At 45.4% G+C, this 23121-nt stretch overlaps 1 long non-coding RNA gene across 2 annotated transcripts; it reads right to left on the bottom strand.

Moving 5' to 3' along the window:
• Positions 1-10966: 10966 nt before the first annotated feature.
• LOC116270330 lies at positions 10967-20554 on the bottom strand. 2 transcript variants are annotated; one of them, XR_004178367.1, is made up of 3 exons: positions 19334-20554; positions 14489-16527; positions 10967-14042 (listed from the first exon to the last, which is right to left on the bottom strand). It is a non-coding gene; the product is annotated as an uncharacterized LOC116270330 (long non-coding RNA). The 2 variants fall into 2 exon arrangements; XR_004178368.1 differs by having other exon boundaries at positions 14489-14567; positions 19334-20553.
• Positions 20555-23121: the final 2567 nt, after the last annotated feature.

The following is a 23121-nucleotide window of genomic DNA, read 5'->3' as shown; positions in this document are numbered from 1 at the left end:
CCCTGTTACTCTTGGAGACAGAGGTTAGCCCAGTCCTTTGTAGAAGAACAAGGCCTATATGGAACAAACACGAAGGCTTTTTACAGCCATGAGACAGGGGAGTGGACATGATTTGTGCACTGAAGAGAGTCAGTTGTGCTTTCTGATGTGTGAAACAATTTTTTTTTTTTATCTCTGTCAATGCTTTTGGAAAATGTTAACCCTTTCATTCGTCCCTGAACTCTGTTCTGGGTTTATTTACTGTGCTGCAGGATCGTAAAGAAGTGTGCAACCTGACACCTGTGCATCTGGATTACTCCTGAGATGTTGGAAGGAAATGAATGACATGGTAGAAACACCCAAAACAATCATGAAAACAGAGAAAAAGATCCCAGGAGAGAAAAATTTAGAAAATTCACTAAACCCACGATGATGAATTTATCTTTATCATTTGCTTGTATTTTTATAATTGGAAAATATAATATAGATAGAAAGAACTGTATTAAAAACACACATTCCAGTAAGTCATAATTATAAAGCCCACGGATCAATAACTGGAATGCAATTAGTACCCTAGAAACCCAGCCCTGCGTATCCCTCCGTCCTGCCCACCCGCTTGTTGCACGTGTACCTCACAGCTTGAAGCTCTTGGCTCCAGGCAGGACTGACTTCATGGATGCAAGACCTGCTCAGGCCCATGGGACCCCGCTCTCAGAAGGGTCCCAGGCTGGATATTCGATGCTCTGCTCTCACTAGCTTTAAATTCTTAATAGCTCTTTGAACTTGTGTTTTGCAAGTTAAGTCCAATGTGGCAATGGAACATGCATATGAACAGAGGAGATACGTAGGGAAGTGAAAACCTTTTCATTTTACTACCTTTTTCTTTTTTGAGACAAAGTCTCACTGTCACCCAGGCTGGAGTGCAGTGGCACGATCTCGGCTCTCTGTAACCTCCACCTCCCAGGTTCAAGCGATTCTCCTGCCTCAGCCTCCTGAGTAGCTGGGATTACAGGTGCGCCCCAGCATGGCTGGCTAATTTTTGTATTTTTAGTAGAGACAGGGTTTCAGCATGTTGGCCAGGCTGGTCTCGAACTCCTGACCTCAGGTGATACTCCTGCCTTGGCCTCCCAAAGTGCTGGGATTACAGCTGGGTGTGGTGGTGAGCCACCACACTTGGCTGTATTTTAGTACCTTTAATGGCACTTTTTTCCCTCTTTTTGGACAAGGGGCTTCATGTATTCATTTTGCACTATGCTCTGTCAATTGATTACAGAGCTGGTTCTGGCAATAGAAATACTTTTTGCAAAAAAAAAAAAAAAAAAGGAGAAGATTAAAAAAAAAAAAAAAGGAAGAAAAGAAAAAAGTTAACTGACAATTCTTGTTAAGGAAACCTGTGGATATTTTCTACTGACCCGTCTGGGGGCGGACCTCCAGCTATTTTGGCAGTAAGGGAAGGGATGACCACTCAGCCACTCATCTCAGTCACTGAACAAACATAAGAGCCAACCATACAAAAGGTGCTGTGACAGATTAAGGAAGAGATTCCTCAGGGAACTGAGTTTCTGGGACAAAATGAAAGATACATCTTCCTCCCCAACTCTTATGTTGCCTGTCAGTGTCCCTTTATTTCACCATAGTGGGAGTGATCCTTCAACTTAGGACACTTCTCTCCTTAAAGCCTTTCAACGGCTTCCCAGTGCCCTAGGGATAAAGTGTGAAGTTCCTAACCAGTGGTGATGACTCCGCACATTTCCTGCAGTAATTATCAGACAACAGAACTCATAATGGGTCAACAATAAGAAAATTGAATACCTCACAGAACAAGAAGTCCCAGGAAGAGAAGCTTCAAAACCTCTTAATTCTTTAGCCCAATGATCTCATCATGGACGAAATTCTCTGCATCTGGCCGCTCTGCCTTCCAGCACATTGCTGCTTCTTCTGAGGTTGGTTTTTCTTTTGATCCCAAGATGTAGCCAGAATATACCCACAGGCAAATAAAGGCAGAAGGCGGGGAGGGGACCTTTGTTCCTGTGCCACTCTTAGTCATCAGGAAAATCTTTGTAGAAAGCACTTTTCCCCACTGTCTTCTCCGCAAGCACAGCATTGCATTCTTTCTAGTGTGAAACCAGTTCCCGGAGTGGTCATGGGATATTACCGTGATTGGCTTAGATTTTGGAGTGGGGAGGGGCCTCAACTCCTCTCAGTGACTTGCTGCCTCCTAGTTAAATAAATTAGGTTCAGTTGTGAAGAAGTATGGCCAGGGATAGCACAATCAGCAGTGCCTCCCACACTGGCCCAGTAAGCCCTTCTCTACCAGCCCTGCTTGTTCACTCAGCCTCTCCATGACCATGTCTCCTTCATGTCCCATTCCTCAGCCAATGAAATTCCTCTTCTTTTCTCAACCTGCCAGCTCTGACTTTGTTTGGGATGTTTGCTCATGCTGTTCTTTTTACCTGGAATTCTCTTTCTACTGAAGCACCTATTCCCAGCCCCTACCATATGCACTCACATATGTGTGTGTACACTAACACACACACACACACACACACACACACACACACACAGAAACTTCTCTACCTGGCTAATTCTTGCTTGGCCTTTAGGTCTATAGTTTAAGCCAGCAATGGGAAGTTGGCAGCCTCTGGTCTCTTGACATATTGCATTTGGTTCCCTCAGTGTTTTTCTATTTTTGGATTAGTTCTGGACATTTAAAAATAAAAACCCAGTGTTTTGGACATCTCTTGAAAATTGGGAACAGACACCAGGTCCACATGGTCTCAGCACTCCATTTACTGAAGCTGAGGATCAGTGGCCCACTTTAGACAGGGCATGTTCTCTCCAATTCATTCAGCTCCCACCTAACTAAATTAATCACTTATATCACCTGCCTGGCCCTGTAGACATTGTAGATTTCCAACCCTGGTTTAGGTGGCTCCTGACTGCCCACTCCCAATCTGGATTTTTTTTTGCTGGATATTTACAGAGTGACTTTCCCTCCACGAGTCAAAATGTCAGAGGCATTTGAACCAGAGCAACTCCATCTGGAGCTGGGTAAGATGAAGCTGAGACCTGCTGGGCTGCATTCCCAGATGGTTAAAGCATTCTAAGTCACAGGATGAGACAGGAGGTCAGCACAAGATACAGGTCCTAAAGACCTTGCTGATAAAACAGTTTGCAGTAAAGAAGCCGGCCAAACCCCACCAAAACCAAGATGGCCATAAGAGTGACCTCTGGTCATCCTCCCTGCTACACTCCTGCCAGTGCCACGACAGTTTACCAATGACGTTGCCATGGCAACATCAGGACAGTTACCCTATATGGTCCAAAAAGGGGAGGCATGAATAATCCACACATTGTTTAGCATATCATCAAGAAATAACCATAAAAACAGGCCATCAGCAGCCCTTGGGGCTGCTCTGTCTCTGGAGCAACCATTCTTTTATTCCTTCACTTTCTTAATAAACTTGCTTTTGCTTTATGGACTCACCCTGAATTCTTTCTTGCATGAGATCCAAGAACCCTCTCTTGGGGTCTGGATCAGGACCCCTTTCCTGTAATAAAAACATGTCTCATACTCCATGGTAACAAGTGCTCAATGAATGTACAGACTAAAGTGAAAAGTAAAGGGTAGCTTGTTTGGAAGAACATTTAGACCCTGTTCATTTAGCCTACGGTTCCGCGTGCATTCAAGTGGTGTTGACGAACTTCCCACCATAGGCCTGATAGTGTGGTAGATGTCAGGGGTGAAAGGTGAATATGCCAGCCTTAGGCCACAGTGAGCCCAGAGTCTTATGTGGAGACCAACATAGATATAATGATTACCATGAAGTTGATAAATGCCTCCAGAGTAGACTGTAGAGGGGCATCAGAGGGCAGCTAACTCATGTATCCTGAGTGGCAAAGTGAGTTTGTATTTGTCTGGGTCCCAGCAGGAAACAAAATTCAAGCAGAGGGAGTTTGATGAAAAGATCAGATACAAGGGTGTGAGAAGCTTAAGGAACCAACAAGAGATGTGTTGCAACACTGAGGAGTCATTGTGTTACTGGACCCACCTGGGGTCTGCTCACCTGGTGCAGTCAGACCAAACATTCACACTGAGGTTTTGCAGTGAGAAAGGAGGGTGCCAAGCAAGGAGAACTGGGCAGCTCACGCTTAAGACCTGACCTCCCTGATGGCTTGCAAGCAAGAGTTTTTAAAGGCAGGGGTAGATTTCAGGAAAGCAGAAGTCACGGGCAAAATTGTAAATCGATGCATGCAGGTTAGACGTCGGTTTGGCCTGAAAAGGTGGGATATCTTGAAGGTGGCGGAAGGCCTTACACATCATAGGTGGATGCAAAGATTTTCTGATTTGCAATTGGCTAAGGAAGAGAAGCTTTGGAGTCAGCAGAAAAGAATGTCGGGTGTGGCCCGTGGGTGTGACTTCCTCCAGGCCCCTCAGGAAGAAATTTAGAACAAACAACTGTGGTCAGAGTTTAGTCCGCAGTTTCCTCTTATCTGAGGTCTACAGGCCAGCAGATTCATTTGGTGAGGGCAGGGTTTCTGAGGAACAACTCAAGGACATATGTTAAGATGTTATCTTTAGTTTCCACAGGGAATCAAACATCTCGTGATTTTTAACTTCCATTGGCTATTGTTTTAAGTTGCTATCACCTTCTTGCTTACCAAGTTGCTCGTTTACTTTCTCAGGGCTAGCTAAGTTCCTAGAGTTTCCTTTGAAGGAACTCAAGACTTTCCTTTATTTGCATGTATGATGGGGAGTTGGGAGGGACAGGCCTAGTAGGTGCCTAGGAATGGGTCCTTGTTTCTTCTCAATTGCTTCTCCTGGGGCTAAGGGACAAGAAAAGGAAACAGTCCTGTTGGAGCAAAGAGGCAGAGTTATGGACCTGGTTACAATTAGAGGCCTGGCCCCAAAGTCTGGAAGAAGGAAGAAGAAATTCCCTCTTTTTCTTCATGCCTTCCCATCTCTTGCCAGTCTCTCCCATTGGCTGAACTCAACCAGAAGTCCTGCCAGCACAATGCATTTTGCAGAGGGCAGCCTACTACTGGGGCACACACAGAGCAGAGGAAGGGAGAGAAGAGATCTGGGTGGGGAGCAAGCAGACAGCAACCAATGCAGAGTCCTTCTAAGAAGAGCTCACCCTGGAGCTGAGGCAGAAGGACGGAGGAAAAAAATCCTGTTTTCAAGATTTGTTGTTGTTGTTCCTTTAGAGCTTTTCTGCTGTTGATGTTATTGTTTAGTTTGGCTTATTTATCAGTTATCATTTTTATATATGGGGAAGTTGCTGCCTGGTTTGCAGTTATTAGCACACGTAAATGTGTCTGCTGAGCCAGCTACCCCTTGTAAATCACAGATATGTATTCATTCATCAAGGCAGAGGAGCTCTATTTAACACTTGGCCTTGGGCGTAAAAATCAAAATGAGGTGCTGAGTAGTGTGGGGGTTTTGTCTTGTTCTCTCAATGACTGAGTGCATTCGCTGATGGTCAGACCTCCACAACGGCATGTGCAGCACGTGCTGTTTCCAATGCCACGGGGAAGGGTGGAAACTACTTTTGTGATCAATCTAGATTTGTCTGTAGCTCTGAATTAAACAGAAAACTTGCATAAATCTCCTCCTTTCAAAACATACTTCTCTTAAAAAATGAAATTTAGATTGGCTCGGTCCTTCTGTTTTCCTGAGACAGAAGGAACATCGGTAGATTTGGTCCCTCCACCACTGTAAGGAGAACGGCCGGGGGTCAATGTCTGCACTGCTGGGAATGAACCTGGGCGTAGACTGAGAGGATCTCAGATCCCATTGTTATTCAAATTATGCAAGTTTAGAATGTAAAGTTTGGAGTAGATTTCTTACTCTGATTTAGTCAGACAAATCTCAAAGCCTATGTCTCTCCACCAGACGTTCTGAAAAATGAGACCAGGACAATAGGCATGCACTCTGTTGCCTCCCCAGTAAACACCCAGGGGCCACGCACTGTGCAGGTTCCCAGCTATGACTGGAATAACAGACTCACCTGGTGACCTCATGGAAGGGGCTCAGGTGGTGCTATTTATACTTAAAGTGCAGAGAACAAGTTCCAGAGCTCTGCTGCACAACACAGAGCCTCCAGTTAATTATGCAGTTCTGTGCACTTGAACATTAAGAGGGTAGAGCTCATGTTAAGTGTTCTTACCACACACACAAAAGCGATAAGAAGGCAAAAGACATTTAAAGAACTTGAAGGCAGCAAAGGTGCTTTTAAAAGGCTTTAATGAGAGCTTGTACTAAAGGATTTTGACCTGGAAAACAGATTGATTTCCAATTCTCCATTGCTTTGTGCTATCAATGCTGGCAGTCTCATGGAGGCTATTCTCTGTATGTTGTAATTTTTAAGATTATGTAGATTTTAAAAATGAGTTATTTATGTCTATGCCACGTGCATTTCAAAGGGATACTTTAAAAATCGCCCCAGCAGGATGCTGATATCCCACGGGTGTGGGGGCCATGGCGCATCCATCAGAACTGGAGAGACTTGGGTTCTAGCGCAGGGCCTTTGACCCTGAGCAGCGGCGGAGCCTCTTTGTGGCTTAGTCTCTCAATGACTAAGCTATGAGGCACATCCCTGCCTTGCTTGTCTCACTGAGGGCCGACGGGGACAGAGTGAAAGCATGTTCAAGTGCTTCAAGCAGCACAGAGCATCATACAAAGGCAGTTTGCCAGGCACACGGGGGTATCACCTGGTTTGACTCCTGGGGGAGTTGGAAGGAGAAAGCGGGGTGGAAAGGATGGGCTGTCATCCAGTGATGCAGTGTGTCTTGGCTGCTCGTATGGCAGCCAGTTTGGGCAGATGTTGAAGGAGGTGAACCGCGGGTACACCCCTAGCTAGTGATGCCAGCCCCTCCCTAATCGCAGAAACTCTGAACCCTGTTTTTTCACTAATCATGGCATGTGGTAAGAACAGGGGCGATCTCCGGACTACAGACAACGTGAGCCGCAGTGTTGTTCTTTCATCTCAAGTGTGTTGCCCTGATGTAAACATATATGGGTTGGGACTCCCAAACCATGGCAACCTGAGGCTGTGGTCACGGAGGTGGGTCTGCTGGTTGCTTTGCTCACTACTCCCTCACCCGTCTTCCCCCCACCCCACAACATCCTTCTAGCTTCCTGGCAGGGATCCTAGGTTAGTCCCATGTGGTCCTTTGGGGTCTTTTGCCTCTGAAGTCAAGACACCACCCTTTCTTGTTCGCCGTCAGCAGCCTCCAATGCCTCTGCCTTCCTACGGGGCTGGTGACATGGCGTGGCCCTTGAGCAACTTTCGGTTTGGCCGTGGCCTTGATCTCTCGTTAATGTTGTCTACTTAGTCACCCCTCATTGCCAATGCTGGGCCTGCCTCCCTCTACGTAATCCTAGCCATATGCCTTGTGCAGGGCAAAGGCTCTCTGTCTGTGTTAAGACCTAAAAAAAATTAAGTTGTCCAACAGGGAGGCTTAGAGTCTTACAGTGACCCTAGGTTGCAACGCTTTTCTTTCTCTTTTTTATTTTATTTTACTTTATTTATTTATTTATTTATTTTTGAGATGGAGTTTCACTCTTGTTACCCAGGCTGGAGTGCAAAGGTGCAATCTCGGCTCACCGCAACCTCCTCCTCTCAGATTCAAGCGATTCTCCTGCCTCAGCCTCCTGAGTAGCTGAGATTACAGGCATGTGCCACCACCCCCAGCTGATTTTGTATTTTTAGTAGAAATGGGGTTTCTTCATGTTGGTCAGGCTGGTCTCAAACTCCCAACCTCAGGTGATCCACCTGCCTCGGCCTCCCAAAGTGCTGGAATTAACAGGCTTGAGCCACTGCACCCAGCGGCTGCAATGCTTTTCTTTTTCTCCATCTTTCATTTCAGTGTAGTGATCCCACCCCCTTCCCACTGGGGCCTTCATTTAAATTCCCTAAGGGTGAACTTCAAAACTGTTCCCTCCCATCTGTCCGGACTGGGATATGATAACTGCTGTTCCCAGGCCCATGGTGGGCATTTTTATCCCCATCTGATCTCCTCCCAGAAAAGCCAAGAGGAGGCCCTTTCCTTTCTATCCCTGGACATGTCTGAGGGTCCCAGTTGCAGGGTGGCCGTGACACGTTGGATCCTGCAGGCCTCTCTGCCCACTTGGGGAGACTTGATGCACAGAGCCGGACAAGCACACTGTCCTTTAAACTTACCCTGTAAATTGAACTTCAGGCCAAGACAAATATGGAGTTTTGAGCTCAAACCTATTAAAGGGATTTATGTGTCACTAAAAATAGAGAAAAATTCATTACATTCTTTTCTTGTAAGAAGCTGGATTTACTTTGCCAAGTGTGTCTCAGAAAGTGCATCTTTTTTTTTCCTGTCAATAGTTTTATTTGCTGCCATTCCCAGCAGGGCAGATTGTCCATTAAATAATCACAATATAAGGAAATCCTCAATAAAATAAAATGTTAGCTCAAGAGTACATAGGTACACCTCGCTTTAAAGAATAGAGATATTCTTCAAAGTGACTTTTCGGTAAAACAACTAAGAAATACCAGAAATGCACCAGAGGGAAATAAAAAATGCAGCTCTGACTCTAGACAAGAGGAGAGGTTGGGGTGTGGGGAGCAGTGGCCTGGGGGAGGGGCACAGCTAATGCCCTGGGCTCCAGGAAGCTGGACGCCGCCTTCTCCTGGGAGGCTGCTGCCCAGAAGGCCAGCAGGGAGCTCGGGCCCCCTTCCCCGCCCTCTCCCTTCCTCGCCTGCTTTGCACTATTATCAGCCCAAGGCAGAAACAGTGAGAGATGGGAAGCTGCCTTGGAGATGATCACAGAGCCAATAGGAGAACGGCCTTGCTTCATGGACAATTTACAGCAGCTGTCTGAAGCACAGTTGCTTCTGGAATGCAAGGCACAATGGGTACAGCTCGGAGGAAGGCATTTTATGTGCTAGAAATTTCTGTGCTGAGCTTGGGAAGCTGCCTTTTAGACACACAAATGGCTTATATAACCCAGAGGTCAGCTGGGGCCTCTCTGTCCTTGGAGTTGGAGTAAAGGTGGCTTCACAAACTCCCCCTTTTCAGTGGCCTCCTGCTGACTCCTGCCACCCCCAGGCTGACTCTAGGTGCGGGTCCCAGTGGCCTTCGGCTCCTGTGTCGCCTGTCCTGAGGAAGAGTCAGATGTGGACTCCCCCAGGCTCTCCTCCTGAAATCCACTTACGCAAAAGCAGCACGAGGCACCCTGAGGACTTACCTGGAGGAGGTGGTCAGGCTCACAGCTCCAAACTCCCCACAGCCTCTCCTTTAGCGGTGATGGCATGTTTTCAGACTGGAAAGGGGTGATGGCTGCATGCCTCTGGGGAGATGCAAAACGCTCCTGGGTTGTGCTGTATAATTTTAAATGCTGCTTCTTACGTGTATCTCACCTTAATAAAAAGCAGAAACTAAAACCTTTTCCCTGCAAACCTGCCCTCGGCAGAGCACAGCCCTTCTCCCCCTCATCCTCCCCGCTCTGCCTGGAGCACCACCATTTGCCGTCACCCACCCCTCAAGGGGCTCAGCAACTCCGGGCTGGCCGTGCACCGTCACGCCTCCTCACAAACCGTCAGTGAACGGTGGTCCTTGCAGACTGTGCCCTGGACTTGGCTGGAGGTTTAATTTTTGGTGAGCCAGCAGCTTCTGTGGCACTATCTCCCAGATGGGACTGGGCCCCAGTGAGCGGGATAGACAGATCCTAGCCTCAAAACTCCTCGGGTTCTCAGAGGAGAGCTTGTCTGCGCACCCCCGTGCAGAACCCTCGGCTGGGGGCTCTGGAGTTGGATGGCAACCCTGGAAGTCAGCCTGCCGTGGCTTCTGCCCCACTCCGGGGCCTGTGCCCGCCCTCCAGGCTGTGGTGTCAACCTCTCCCCTCTGTGAACGAGGCCATTCTGCTCGCCTCATTGGTGATGGGACATGGCCAGCACACAGTGAGTGACGGTGAGTATCATAGATCACCTTTCTTCTGCCTTGAAGCGGGGCGAGCAGAGGGACTCAGCTGTGTGGAGTTTTCACCTGAAGTTCCTTTGGCATTATCAAGTATATTCACCTTTATTCTCAGCATTCCAAGGGAACCTGCCCAATATGGACTCAGGCATTGGGGTCCCTGGGATGGCTAGGGTGCCTGGAGAGCAGGCGGCTGGAGGTCCCTGGGCTTCACCATCAGTGCCTTGCAAGGCAATTGGATCTTGCTTAATTGCTTATATTTATATTAATTACAGTTTACAAAACACTTTCACAATAATTTCTCACTTGTTTTCACAACCATCCAGGAAGCAGATTTCATCTTCATATTTGGAGATGAGAAAGCTGAGACTCAAAGAGGTGAGGTGACTTGCCTAATGTCACACAGCAAAGAGCAGAGGCAAGAGTCCAAACCAGGCACCTGACTCCCCAGGTGACCTCCTAGGCAGGAGCTCTGTCCATGAGGTCGTCCTTAGTGGGGCTCTGTGGTGGGCCCGGCACTGGGCTGGGGTTTGCAGGGACTAATGGAAGCGAGGTTCCCATGGATCCTGCCCCCGTGAAGCTTGCAGTCTCCATAAAGACAGTCGACGTTCAGCAGTTCCTGGCCCAAATGGTCACCAAGACATAGTCATCAAATCTCCAGGTCATGTATGATCATTTTATTTTCTTCAAGGGCGTATTGTGATGTTGAGCTGGCCACTGTGAGAAAAATGGTGGCCGCCTGAGAAGGTTTGGATCTGTGTCCGCACCCAAATCGCATGTTGAAATGTAATCTCTAGTGTGGAGGTGGGGCCTGGCGGGAGGTGATTGGCCCATGGGGGCAGTTTCTCATGGTTTAACACCATCCCCCACTTGGTGCTGTCATCATGATGGTGAGTTCTCATGACAGCTGGTCATTTAAAAGTGTGTGACACCTAGCCTCTTCCTCCTGCTCTGGCCATGTGAGGTGCCGGCTTCCCTTTGCCTTCTGCCATGATTGTAAGTTTCCTGAGGACTCCCCAGAGGCTAGGCAGATGCCGCCATGCTTCCTGTACAGCCTGCAGAATGGTGAGCCATGTACACCTCTTTTCTTTATAAATTACCCAGTCTCAGGTGTTTCTTTGCAGCCGTGGAAGAATGGATCAATACACTGGCCCTCGGTGTGGTAAGGGAGGTGGCCCAGCAGAGAGCAGCCTGAACCCAAGGCAGAGTCAGGGACCTGGCTCCCTAGGCCTCTGCTCAGTTTTCTCATTGGCCAAATGGAAAACATCACAGTATCTGCCTCCTAAGCATATTCTAAAGATTGAATGAGAAAATCTACATAAAAATATTTAGCTAGCACAGTGTCCAAAGTTGTATTATCACCCACTCAGGCAAGCTTGGCTCCATGTTAATCATCTTCACTGATGGGCAAATTTGGCATTAGCTGATCCTACAAGTTTTGCAAGTGATTGTGTCCTACAGGATTCACTATTTCACATGCAATTAGCCAATCAAAGTTGGATGTCCTTTATTCTTATATATGCATCTAGGTATAGATAAAAAATATAGAGTACTAAAAACACGGCCATAATGAATAGCAGACAACAAAATTATTCCTTGAGAGCTTTTTTCCAAATCCTCCAGCATAAAAGAAATTTGGAGGAGAAAAATTTAACCACAAAAGCATTTTTTAACATCTACTATTTCATTTATTGTCAGATTAGGGGATATACCTTAATTATAGTTTTAAATAAGTATTCTTAACCTGTTGCATATATATATAGTGTTTTTCGAAGTTACTATAATACAGTAAATAATTCTTAATAGATTAAGAAGGTAATAACATATTTCTTTTAAAGAAAGATATTGAGAAATATATAAGAAATTATAGTCTCCTATTCTCATCTCTGTGTTCATTACCCACATGTGTTTTCCAGCAAGAAATGTGAAATAAAATGATTTTCAAAAGAGGGTTCTTCTCAAACAAATTCTGAAGGTTAACTGCTTTTACATAAATGGCAAGTTGAGTCAGCCACCATTTTTAATAGAACTGATTAATGACTAAGTGTGGACAAAACAGGGAAGTGAGTAATCAGGTGGAATTTATGTTATCCTAAAACTGGAATAAAAGGCTATGAGATGGAAAAAAAGCCTTCAGGGGCTTGGCCAAGTTCTTCAATAATTGGGAGGCTGAGCAGAGAGGCTGCTCTCAGGAATCAGCATCCAGTTGCACAGACAGAGCCTATTAAAAATTAACAGAATAGTTTGAGATGACTATTTTAAGTGTTACGAATTGGCAAATGGCAAATGCCTAGCTGAACAGATGACTGGTTTGGATTCTTAATAGCCAATTGTAAAGGAAATGGACCACAACAGGCTTTCAGACACAGAAGTGGCCATCCGTGCTGAGGCCGAGGCGTGGGGTACATCTAAATGTAAGGATCAGCGGTTCCCCAGAGAGCAAACACAAAGAGCTCAAGTCCAATTTCCCATCATTGTTGAGCATTTTCCAGCAAATTAAGGGCGAGTACGGAGCTGGAGGTAGGAGTATGGGCAGCGTCTGCGTTGGAGTGAATCTTAGAGTGGGGGAAGCCCAGGGATGGGGTGAGACTAGTTGAGGCGTTATTTAATAGTCTAATAATTTGAGGGGGTTTCAAGACCATTGTATTAATCATGCTTTTTCTTGTCCATATTTCCTGGTGCTTTGACATCTTGGGGCCCTGCTTGACTCAGGAGAGACTGCCCCTTCCAGGGCTAGCCAAATCCTAGAGATAGTAAGTGACTTGCCTTTACTATGCCAGTAGGTTATAATCACCCAAGGCCAAGTACCAGACAACCCTGGAAGGCATCGACACCCCAGAGCCCACTGGAATGATTCAGACCAGCCGATCCTAAGCCTGCCTACCCTGCCTTGTCCTTTCCTTCCTGCAGAAACCACAATAAAGGCTCTCACCCATGTTTCCGCCTCATTCGCTCTACCTCCCGACAGCCCCTGGTGCTTCCCATGTGGTCCTGCGTGGCATGGCCTGTCCTCACTTCTCGGGAACTGTGAGTAACAAACTATCTTTGCAATGGTTGTCATCTCCTGATCTCTAGGCCTCACCGCACTGGAACAATACTAAAACCTACATTTCAAAACAGCCACATGAAAATGTACCCAGCATCAAAGAAGCCCTATCCAAATATCATGTATCCAGAGAGGGCAAGGCCAAGAAAGTGACTTTGGGCTCCATCCTGGGGGCCTTACATGCCTGTACGAGGGAACTGCACTTCATGCCTGGAACAGTAGGAAGCTTCTGCAAATTCCTGGGCATACAGAAAATGACCACAGATGTCCTTGAGGAAGACCAACCTGGCCCTAGACTGCAGGATGCACTGTAGAGGCAGGGAGACTGGAGAGGAAGCTGCAGTAGCTGCCTAGGCAAGAGGGTCCAGCCCTGTACCTGGCAGAGGGAATGCAAAGGACACTGTAGATTAGAAAGGACATGATTTGCCAATGAATGGAACGTGGCGAGCAGTGGAGGAAGAATCAAAAAGACCCAGGGCTTCCAAATGCCAGCCTCTGGAAAGAGAGAGGAAACTGAGGCAGAAAGGGAGGTTCTGGAAAGATGAGAAGGTTTGGAAGTAAGGGATCATTAACTCCTTCAGTTCCTCTTTTCAAACCTGGGTGATGGTCATCATCATGTGTGTCCTCATCCCCCAAGTATGGCAGAGCTCCTTCAAACCTGTCCTAGGTGCTGAGGAGAAAGTGGTTGAACGAACAAGCCAAAGTGCCCATCTGCACAGAGCTTATATCCTGGGGGTGGGGCGGGGGGGAGAGCAATGGAAATACACGGCTTTGTTTCTTTTGAGAGCATTATGACCTAGGAACTGCAGGCCAACCCTGCCCTTCTGCAGCGATTTGCCATTCATTCACCCGTGAAAACAGGTTCCCATCTGCTTCATCAACCTCACTCACACTGACAGGAAGACATCATTAGAGCTTTTAGCAGGAAAGCTGGAGTCAGTTACAGCCAACTTAGAAATCCACGTTTCCTTTTTTTTCTCCTTCAGGTTGTCAAAGATGTGTTCCTAAAGAGAGCCAAGGTGTCCCACAAGTATCAGTCAAGTGCGAGCGGGTGACCTGATACCTGTCAAGGAGAGTGAAATTTCAGTTGTTACCCATTCCTAGCTCCTAGCACCGAGGCTAAGAAGCCCACCCTCCCGGCTCCAAGGACCTCTCTCATTTACGTGGCGCAAACCTTTCTTTTCTTTTCTTTATTTTATTATTTATTTATTTTTTGGAGACAGAGTCTCGCTCTATCTCCCAGGCTGGAGTGCAGTGACACGATCTTGGCTCACTGCAACCTCCTGCCTCCCAGGTTCAAGGGATTCCCATACCTCAGCCTCCCAAGTAGCTGGGATAACAGGTGTGTGCCACCACGCCCAGCTAATTTTTTGTATTTTTAGTAGAGACAGGGTTTTGCCATGTTGGCCAGGCTGGTCTCAAACTCCTGACCTCAAGTGATCTGCTCACCTCGGCTTCCCAAAGTGCTGGGATTATAGGTGCGAGCCACCACACCTGGCCAGCACATACCTTTCTATTTGTGTTTCTTCCGCCTGCAGAATAATCATTTTGTTTCTGATTTCTTCTCCGACACAAAGACTGGGAGTCACTGGTCAAGAGGGAAACGACAGATTAGGAACACAAAGGAATGCACCAATAGGCAAGAACATATAAAGCTTACAAACAATAGGTTGAGAGCTTTTCCAACTGTCCATTTCGCCTCCGCCCTCTGAGGTTGGAGACTGGCTTATGTGTTCTGGCTGTGCGTAAAAACTGCCGTATTTTCCTTGTTGGCCTAAGTACCATAAATGCGTCCTCCAGGTTCTCTCATTAAAGATGAATTTGGGTAGATTAGAGATGGGGAAAAAAAAAAAAAAAAAAAAAAAAAAAAAAAAAAAAAAAAAAAAAAAACAGCGGAAGGTAAAAGGTTTTCATCACTTAATAATACCAATTTTATCATCACTTAGCATAACTTATTTCTGCCAATTTTATCATCACTTACAATAACTTCCATTAGGGTAATAAGGCATTAAGTATATGTTGATTGCAAATAATCTGGTTACATTCACTAATTATATGGAGACTGATTTTTTTCCTGTTTGAAATACAATTTTAAAACATCTCTACTTCCTAAAAACAGGACATATCAAAGTAAGGAGACACATATGCTGTGGAGATAGAAAATGAAATTCTTGTGTATTTGGCAAGTGCCTGATTACAAGATGAAAATAGATGGAGAATTCATCTGCAGAAATAAAGAATGTAAATGGCTTGCTGCGGCTGATTTGCTCTCACCTTCTCTCCCTTGGGGTCAAATTAATATATTTACTACTGATAAGGTGTTTTATATAGCAGAGGTGTTGGTGCTCAAATGCCATCTCACAGAGTGGGGGCCTGCCCTGAACACGTGCTTTTTAGAGAGATTAAGTATAAATTGCCAGGCTCGGAATTTTATAAGTCTTCCATAGCTGTGAAGTGCTGGTTTACATCGGGGATATAGAGGCTTTGGATGCATTAGATTGTCATTTAGGGCTTCTATAAAATTCCGTAAGCCTGTCCATTCTAACCCAGCTTTCAGATGGCTATCATCGCTCAACGGTATTAATGACACTACCAGTCTGACTAGCAAGTTGCAACTTGAAGATTGACACATACGGACTAAATGCAAACTATTGTTTCCAACTTGATGAAACACGCCTTGGCTGTTTTCAAGTTTATAAAATGCTAAATGCCCTTCGCATCCAAACCAGAGCTGGATTTTCCGAGATGCCATTTTCGGTATGTCTGGAATTGGAAGTGGTTTCTTATCAGCCAGCCACGGACATTTTCCAATTTATTTTTCAGGAAAGTGTTCAGATTTTTTTTTTGGCTTAGAAGAAATAAAAAAATGACTCAGATTTCAATTAAAAGCATAATGATAATGATAGTTTGCACTGTGTCACGTTTTCAACTATTTAAAAACAATTTTGTGTTATTTTTTCTCTCTTTAAAAGATCCTGAGCGTGAGGAGAATTTGTGTGATTTATTGCACTTGATAGATTAAACAGGTATTCGCTCCATTTTACAGACAAGGAACTGCGGCTTAGAGAGACCAGTGACTTGCTCAAGGTCACGCATCAAGTGTCAGCATGAAGACTGGGAGGTTCCAGGTGTCCTGCTCTGCAGCTTTCAACTGTAGCACATGAAATATGGATGACAGGAAATGCAAACCACTCCGTTCACTGTTAACTAAACCACAATGCGCTTTCACCACAGTCTTCCTGAGCCTGGCTCTTACAGCAGGATGTGACCTTTAGTGTGAGCTCCGGTCAGCTTGGGCCGATGTGAGGGCCTGCCAGGCTCACGGGATGGTGTCTTTATGTTTTGCACACTTGCCGTCAGATCCATGTGAAGACGTGTCTGAGACAGCCAAAGCTGGACTGCCTCTGTGTGGAGAGTGGGGCGCATGTGAAATGGCTGTGGGAGACGCCAGCTGTGCCACCCGCATTAACAAGGGCCTTCAGGGCCATCTGCTTATTGACGGTACCTAGAGGCCTCTCTCAAGTTGCGCAGTCTCTGTGGTTTCCTTCCTAAAAGTAATGAAAGATGGGAATAAGTTCTGTCTCTCTGAAGGTTTCCAAAGACCAAATAAAAAACCCAGCACAGGGCCGGGCGCGGTGGCTCAAGCCTGTAATCCCAGCACTTTGGGAGGCCGAGGTGGGCAGATCACGATGTCAGGAGATCGAGACCACCGTGAAACTCCATCTCTACTAAAAATACAAAAAATTAGCCGGGCATGGTGGCGGGCACCTGTAGTCCCAGCTACTCAGGAGGCTGAGGCAAGAGAATGGCGTGAACACAGGAGGCGGAGCTTGCAGTGAGCCGAGATTGCGCCACTGCACTCCAGCCTGGGCCACAGAGCGAGACTCTGTCTCAAAAAAAAAAAAAAAAAAGAAACCTAGCATAGGCTGGGGCGCCATAACTCACGCCTGTAATTGTAGCACTTTGGGAGGCTGAGGGGGGAGGATCATTTGAGACCAGGAGTTCCAGACCAGCCTGGGCAACATAGTGGGACTCCATGTCTATAAACAATTTAAAAATTAGCCGGGCATGCTAGCCGCATGCCTGTAGTCCCAGCTACCTGGGGGGCTGATGTAGGAGGATTGCTTGAGCCTAGGAGGTCAAGGCTGCAGTGAGCCAGGATGGTGCCACTGCATTCCAGCCTGGGTGACAGAGTGAGACCCTGTCTCAAAAACAAAAAGACAAAACTAGCGTAATTCAAATTTGAACATGCCCTAAGATAGAATAAGTATGTCCCTTCTGATTGCAGATTGTTACCTGAGGGTACATTCATTCCTAATGACATTGCTACTATACTTGACGTCTCACCTTGGGAGAAAAAAAGGTCAAGAAAGTTTAAGTCAAAAAAAGTCACAGTCCGAGGAGGAGAGCTTTCCTTGATTTCAGTCTCTCCCATCTGTACGTGCCGTTCACAATTAGAATCACACATTGCAAGTTCCTGGTGATTCCGGGGCCAAGGGAAGCAAGATTTATATATTGCGGAGGAGAGTGCTCCAACCTGAATTGTAAGATGCGTCTTGCTCTCACATTCTACCTCTTTGTACTAAAAATTATTGCATTTCTAAAACTGTAAAAAGGAATTGCTTGGCTTTTCTAAGTGTAAAATCACCCAGGTGAGATTATTTATCCATGTTACAATGCCCCCATCACCCCTTGAGATGTACTGAGCAAGACGCCTTGTGGGAGGGAGTTTAAATGCACAGACGTAAGCCCTGCAAACCCAACACTGACAATCTTTACATTAACAAGAACACACTTCTAATTATTCCAAATTCTGTTAAAATTAAGCCCAAATGTTCAATTTTCCACGTGTTCCTCTTAATTAGAAATGAAATGAAAGAGAAAAAGGAACCATCAAAATTATATAAATAAAAACAGATGGAAGGGAGTATTGGAAGCTCTTTTCTATAATAACATTCCCTTTAATAAAATTCATTGGTTAATTTGGTTGATAAAAACAGCGTTAAAATTAAATAAGAATTAACATACACTCGGATAAATATTTGTCGCTTCTTTCATGTGCTACCGTGATAAAGGTAATTTAGCTTAAAAGCAGTCATCATCTTTCTTCATAACTGATAATGCATTACTAATTGTGTGTGTTAATATGGTACAATATGGAATTGAATAGAGATTTTATCTTAATAACATCTCCATTAAATTAAAGACAGTGTTGTATGACAGGAAAGATAAGTCTGTTTATTCCAAGCCAGCACATCAAAAGAACAACTGCAGGAGATGGTGCAGTAACTAACATTTTCCATAGTGTTCTAGCTGGCAGCATCACATTTATAGTCACTGTTGTAAGCAACACTGTTCTGTGGGATAATCTAGATAATGTTTCATTGAGACAAGTGATATTTTAATTATGGCGTGAAAGATACGGATCTTTTCCTTTCTGTGTCTAATAGGATATTTCTACAAACAAGATGCTGAGTGGAAAATCATCTGATTCTGTTGCACTAAAATAACCATCCTTTGAGGCAATTTCGCCACCCCTGAGCCTCTGTGGGCAGGACATGAGGGGTCAGGGGTTACCAAGAAGAGAGTTGACAATAACAACTGGACTGGGGGAATGAGGGGGCCGTGGTGTCAGTGCCTTCCTCCTTCTGTCTGTCCTGGGGCTGTCGTGTGCAGGACTGCCTTCCTGCCCCAGGGTGGTGCACTCAGCTATGTCCCTGCAGGCTGGTAGACCAGGATTCCCTCCGTGCATTAGCCAGCAGACGGCCCGGGCTGAAAAGGGGGAGCTGAACCCTGATGGAAAAGAGGGAGTTAGAGTCCAAAGCCCAGCTCTCTTCCCCACGTGAGCCTGGGGAGCTCAGCTCTGATGAATACATCATTGCCTTGGCACCATCTGCCCTGGAGGACCAGGAGATGTTTGGAATGCCAGTTGTTGTGTCTGTTCGTTTGTATTTTAAAAGCACATGCCACATACTGCCTCTTCGGAGACTGTGGATTTGCTGTGACTGTGAGATGCTGTGCCTTGATATGCTGACATTCTCCCATGTCATCTCTGCCTCTGGGAGCGAGTGTCCTCCAGCCCTACAGACACATGCAGGGCCTCGGAAGACGTGTCTCCTTACTGCCACTCCGGCCACACACACCTGATAAGAAGCAGCATTATTGTGAATAACCAAAGTCAATATTAAGTACTGGATAAGAATGAAAGTAGTTTGGGAATAATTATAACCACCCCCCTAACCCCCAAAAATATACTGTTCAAAAAGTCAGTCTGGAGACGCAGATAACAACCCTATTTTTATACCAACCCGACTGAATTCTTAATACGTGGCAAAAAAGAAAATCATGGCTTACCGTAAAGCAGGAGATGTCATAAATAATGAACTGCACTAACAGCTTAGCATCGTAAGGAGACAGATGGAAAACTTCTCTCCCGAGATCACTGCTTCCAGAATTTGAGAAAGGGCTTCTGGACGTGTTCAGGGTGGATAGTTCAAGCCTGAATTTCAATGAGATGGGAACACTTTTTAGTATACACGCAAGATTTTCATGTCTCCCTTTTAGGAAATACGGGGATTATGGCGTTCATCTGTTTCATCCAGGACTGGAAGCAAAACCCTGAACCTCAGACTCTTCCAGCATGTCTGATTCAGTCAAACAAGGGAAGATGCTGCGGGTGCTTTGTATGCTAAGGAAGTGCTAGGATGCCATCGTCTGTCCAGGAGAAAAAAAGGAACACCCATCCGTGTGGTTAAGCTATCAGAAAACTGGGGCATTGGGAATAAAGAAATTATTTCCACGAGACAAGCATGCCAGCCATTGGCTCGTAATGAGCTGAAAGACCAATGACTGCTTCTCAGAGACTCCCAAGGGCCCAGTGTCCTGGCTGCAGACCTGCGGCTGAGTCAGCATGGTGCCAGCAGAAAGTGAGGGGAGGGTGGCCAGTGCTGCCCCGCCAGGCCCTATCGGCATCACCTGGAGCAGCACGGACCCTTCAGTCTCCATTCTTTCTTCAGGAAAGGGGCCTACTCACAGATGGACACACCAAGGTTCAGGTAACCTCAGGAAGCTCATTTACTCCCACAGTCCTGGCCCATTGGGCTCTCTGGAGGCCCTTCTTCCTTGGCTGTCATCTATTTTTAAACTGATATGTAGTAGTTGTACATATTTATGGAGGACATGTAATATTTTGATACTTGCATACAATGCATATTAAGTCAGGGTAATTGGGATATCCAAGACCTCAAACATGTATCACTTCTTTGTGTCGAGAACATTCCATTTCTTCTCTTCTAGCTATTTTGAAATATACAATATATCATTGTTAACTATAGTCGCCCTACTGTGCTATCAAACCCTAGAACATATTCCTTCTATCTAACTCTATGTTTGTATTCATTAACCAACCTCTCTTCATCCCCTTCTCCCCTCTACCCTTCCCAGTCCCTAATAACTATCATTCTACTCTCTACCTCCATGAGGTCAACTTTTTCTAGCTTGCACATATGAGTGACAACATGCTATATTTGTCTTTCTGTGCCTGGCTTATTTCAATTACCATAATGACCTCCAGTTCCATCTGTGTTGCTGCAAATGACAGGATTTCATTCTTTTTTTGTGGCTGAATAGTACTCCATTGTGTATGCATACCACATTTCCTTTATTCATTCACCTATTGATGAACACAGGTTGATTCCCTTGGCTATTGTGAACAGTGCTACAATGAACGTGGAAGTGCAGGGATCTCTTCAACATACCGATTGCCTTTTCCTTGGATGTTTACCCAGCAGAGGGATTACTGAATCATATGGTAGTTCTATCTTTAGGTTTTTGAGGAACCTTTATACTGTTATCCACAGTGGGTGCGCAATGTGTGTTCCATCCATCGACAGTGCACAAACATTCCCCGTTCTTCACATCTTCACCAGCATCATTTATTTTTTTTTGTCTTTTGATAGTAGCCATTTTAACGGAGGTGAGATGATATCTCATTGCGGTTTTGATTTGCATTTCCCTAATGATTAGTGACGTTGAGCATTTTTTCGTATGCCTGTTGGCCACTTGTATGTCTTCTTTTGAGGAATGTCTTTTCAGGTCATTTGCTCATTTTTAAATCTGATTATTTTTATTATGTTTTTTGCTATTGAGTTGTTTCAGTTCCTTACATAGTCTGGTGATTAAGCCCTTGTAGGATGGGTAGTTTGCAAATGTTTTCTCCCATTCCGTGGATCGTTGCTTCACTCTCTTGACTGCTTCCTTTGCTGCGCAGAAGATTTTTAGCTTGATGTTACCCCATTTGTCGATTGTTGCTTTTGTTGCCTATGCTTTTGCAATCTTACTCAAAAAATACTTGCCCAGACCAAGTCTTCAAGAGCAAAATTTGCACAATATCTGATTAGGGTCTGGGGACCCTTCAGAGCGAGTCCCCTGGGGCACCTGAGCCAATAGGTGATCTAAACCTTCACCACAATTATGAGCCATCACATCAAATAGCCCATTTCTTCCAAAACCCAACTGACTCTTTACGGGAACTGTGCATTTAACAATGATGAAGTCATGCTTCCTTATCTTGGGGACACTACAAATAATGGGGTGCTCTAGTTTCACTAAAATGCCTCAGATGAACTTTCCAACCCTTAAACACAAATGAATAGTAGCATGGACAGTCAAGTGCAAGCTCAAGTTCAAAACGCCAAAACACAGGATATCAGGCATAAGATTAATTTACCTCTTACTTGCAAGAAAAGGTAGGAAATGATAAAATCAAAGGCACATGTTTTCAAAACCAAAAGAAACAACAATACATACCAAATGTTAACAAAAGAGATGATAATTGTGTCAGTAATTCCCAAGGTCAGGCTGGGGGAGAGTGTAGTTGGGAAGACACTAAAACTCAGAAATTGTGGGTTCCTCACTGTCTACTCCTTCCAGCACAGTGGAATGTGGACTGGTCTGAGAATGTGATGCTGTTCAGGACAATAGGTTGTAATGTGATGGGGCAGAGCTTATCTTTTTTCTTTTCTTTTCTTTTCTTTTCTTTTCTTTCCTTTTCTTTTGAGACGGAGTCTCCCTCTGTTGCCGAAACTGGAGTGCAATTGCGCAACCTTGGCTCACTGCAACCTCCACCTCCCGAGTTCAAGTGATTCTCATGCCTCAGCTTTCCGAGTAGCTGGGATTACAGGTGCCTGCCACCATGCCCAGCTAACTTTTGTGTTTTTAGTAGAGACAGGGTTTCACCACGCCATCTAGGCTGGTCTGGAACTCCTGACCTCAGGCGATCCACCTGCCTCAGCCTCCCAAAGTTCTGCGATTACAGGCATGAGCTTGTTACTTAGAAAAATGTCAAACTTGTAGAAAAACTACAGTAATTACTCCTATATATCCTTTACGTAGATTCACAAAATGTTCACATTTTGCCACATAGGCTCTGTCTCTCTCTGTGAACATATATAGTTTTATGTTATTTTATTTATTTTTTGCTGAGTCTTCTCAAAGTTGTAGGTATGATGATTCCCTACATACTTCAGGATGCATCTTTCATAAGTGAGGACACTCTGTTACAGAACACATTCACTCTCATTTTCCATTACTGCTTTAAAGATTACCACAAACCTAGCAGCTCAAGGCAACACTCATTTATTATCCCATAGTTTCAGTGGGATTATCCCATAGCCTGGGTATGGCTTAGCTGGGTTCTTTGGATAGGGTTGCACAAGGCTGTAATCAAGGGTGGGTCAGGGTTATGGTCTCATCTGAGGCTTGCTTGGGGAAGAATCTGCCTGTCTTGGCAGAGTTCAGTCCTTGCAGCTGTAAGACCGAGGGCTTCAACTCCTTGTGATATCTCTGCTGGAGGCTGCTTTCAGCTCCTAGAGGTCACCCTCAGTGCTTCCCATCACAGATAACCCACAGCATGGAAGCTTGACTCTTCAAAACCAGCAAGAAAGTGAGAGACGCCAGCAGGAAGGGGTTACAATCTTACATAACACAATCATGTAATGATGTGCACATAACTGCAGACTTCTAGTCACTTTTGCCATAATCCATTGGTTAGAAGAAAGTCATAGGTCTTGCGCCTTCTCAAGGGAAGGGTGTCACACAAGTCAAGAACACCAGATGGGTTAGGTGCAGTGGCTCATGCCTGT

This window comes from Papio anubis, chromosome 14, assembly GCF_008728515.1.
Source record: "Papio anubis isolate 15944 chromosome 14, Panubis1.0, whole genome shotgun sequence".
NCBI lineage: Eukaryota > Metazoa > Chordata > Mammalia > Primates > Cercopithecidae > Papio > Papio anubis.
This window is presented reverse-complemented; position numbering and strand designations above follow the sequence as displayed.